Genomic DNA, 2,854 nt, shown 5'->3' on the forward strand with positions numbered 1-2,854 from the left:
TCTGCTCCAGCCATCCAACAGCAAGGACAGGTCACTGATCCCAGGCAAATGGCTTGGGGGCAGCTTTATTGAATATTTTATATAACAAAGACATCCTTGGGAATAGCCACCTGCTGATGTTTATTCCATGGAGAGAAACCAAAGGGTGCATCCAGCAGGTAAAAAGCTTCAGGGAAAGCGTGGATTTCTCCTGACAATGTGTGGGACCAGGATGTGGTGCCTTGAGGGCAGCCAATAAATGGGAACTGATCTGCACACTGAGATGAAATCCATGCATTAAATATCCAAGATCTCACTAGTTAGGAGGCAGAATATGCTCACACCTCTGCTGAGATGTATCCTTTTAACTTGTTCCTTATCAATATTCCAGCTGCTTAATGTACTTGTGTTGGAATTCTCCTTGAACCCAGATTTTTGACTGGAATCACTGATGTTATATCAATCCTCAGCCTGCCTGGGCTCTGGGTGCCCACGAGGCTCCCCAGTTCCCTGCAGCACCAGGTTATTTCTGTGTCCCCGTGGCCTGTGATGTGCTGACAAACCCCGCGTGATGGCTTGGGGTTTTCCAGGGTTTCCTGTTCCTGCTGCCCGCAATAGCTGCGGGTGGGATCCTTCCCAGAAGGGGAAGTGGGATGAGTGGTTTGGAGGTTTTCAGGGTAAGCTGAAAACAAAAGGTTTAATTCTAAAAAGGGACCAAAAAAAAAGAAAAAGCGGTAACACTAAAACATCACCTAGGTGCTCCCAAATATTGTCTGGCTGATCTCTGTCCCAGAGTTCAGCATGGAGCACTGAAGGCTTTCTGTAGGGAAAGCCAAGAGCTCCCTCACGGATAATCCACCATGGTACTTGTGGGGCTGCCTGTGGTCAGGAGGTGAGTGTTCCCTGGGGAAAAAGGTGCGGAAATGTCACATTTTTATTGCAGGAGCCTGAATTTTGGTCACTGGTATCACATCCCACAATAACTCTGTTCTTCTCCCAGTCTTCCTCATCCTACCAGGAGCAAGGTGCCTGTCAGCACAATTGTGGAGATCAAAATCCAGCCTGGAGACCAAAAAATGTGGGCAAGAGCATTACATTAGGGAAAAAATGAAAGCCTGTCCATAGACATCAGATCAAATGGTGCTCACATGAAAAAGTGGATCAATAATATCAATAGCCATTACCAGAGGAACAGCACGAATCCTGTTGTAATAGAACTTTGGGAAAACATTTTGTCTTTGGCTTTTGGCTTATTCATAGCTACTATATAATGAACTTGATGATCTTAGAGGTCTTTTCCAACCTTAATGATTCTCTGATTTTATAAGGCTTTTTCTTTGAAAAACAGCATATTTTAAAATTATCTTCCCTGCTGACCTTCCTCTAATTCTGTCTCAGCTCTGTTGTTTTTTTTTTTTTTTCTGGTTTCATTGTTAAATAAATATAGATTCTACACACAAAACCAGTTTCCAGGATGCTGCTGAGCTCCCTAATGCAAGGCTTTTTTCCCCCTTCCAATATGCAAATATTTCATTTTTGACTTAAGGAAAATGTAGGTGAGCATTAACTTTCTTGCTTTTTTTTCCTGAGAATAGCAAAAGACAAAATAGATCATTTGGGGATGGAGGGGAATGGGGGGTTGGCAGAACTCCTTTTCCATGCTGCCAAATGGAACAAGTCCTCAAACTCTTAACACCAAATATTTCAACAGAAAGAGGAAATATGATGGCTTGGGATGTGAGCCCAGGCTCAGAGCTCCTTCCATTGCTCTTCTTCTGGCTAAATAATTTCTTAATTATTTCTTAATTGCTGTTAAGAGTACTGTTCTCCCTTCTTGAGAGTAATGAGTGATTTCTTGTTAGATACTAGGAAGAAATTCCTCCCTGTGAGTGTGGGGAGGCCCTGGCACAGGTTTTCCGGAGAAGCTGTGGCTGCCCCATCCCTGGAAGTGTCCAAGGCCAAGGCTGGATGGAGCTTGGAGCAACCTGGGATCGTGGGATGTGTCCCATGGAGAGTGGGTTGGAATGAGATGAGTTTTAAGGTCCTTTCCAATCCAAACCATTGTATGATTCCATGAAATTCAAATGAACCCTGGTAAAGCAGAAAGCAGTCGCTCCTCGAGTGTATCGCTGCATCCCTCCTGTCTTCCAAAATTTATGCCCCTCTTGCCTTACAAATGGGATGAGGAAGAGGGAACTCATGTGGTACTGAGGCCCAGGATCTGTGTCCTGGGCCTCCACAGCTCGGAAGTGGGTCACCAGCCTGTCACTGGCACTTGATTTTGGTGTCACTTAGGCGGCTGAAGGGAACAAATAGGCCATCGATCTGTCTGGCAGTAGCCCTGGGCCTCAGATTTTAATTACCAGTGTTCTTTGGGCTAAATATGTGTCTCTTGAAACATCATCAACCTAAATGAAGCTTCACAATGGAGGAATTTGACCCAATACATTTTTTTTTTCTGTGTTATTAAAATCAGTTAAACACTGTTGCAGCTACCTTTATTTTTCAATTTTTCCAACTATTCTGAGCAACTCAGGTTTTGATGCTGTTTTCAAGAGAGATGAAGAGAACTTTTCCTGTAAGTCTTTTTTATAGGAAGCTTTAAGCAATTGTAGAGCCTTATTTGTCCCACATGGGTGCCCTCCATTCCTGCAGGTCTGTATTTAGCCCAACAAACTGTGTGATCTGCTTGTTTTACCAAATGAAAACTGATTTCCAGTAATGTTTGTGTTGTGTTCTCCATGTGGGCACTGCAGAAGTCCAGGGAAGTCCTCTGTGGGATGGAGCTGTTTTGGGATGGGGTTTTTATGGGACCTGTTCTGTCAAGTCTGTCTGCTCTAACAGCAGTGAAGGTTATTTTTTTCCCCTCCAAGAA

This window comes from Corvus kubaryi, unplaced genomic scaffold, assembly GCF_017639235.1.
Source record: "Corvus kubaryi isolate FWS band 111438036 unplaced genomic scaffold, C.kubaryi_AGA036_p1.0 37322, whole genome shotgun sequence".
NCBI classification, from domain to species: Eukaryota; Metazoa; Chordata; class Aves; order Passeriformes; family Corvidae; genus Corvus; species Corvus kubaryi.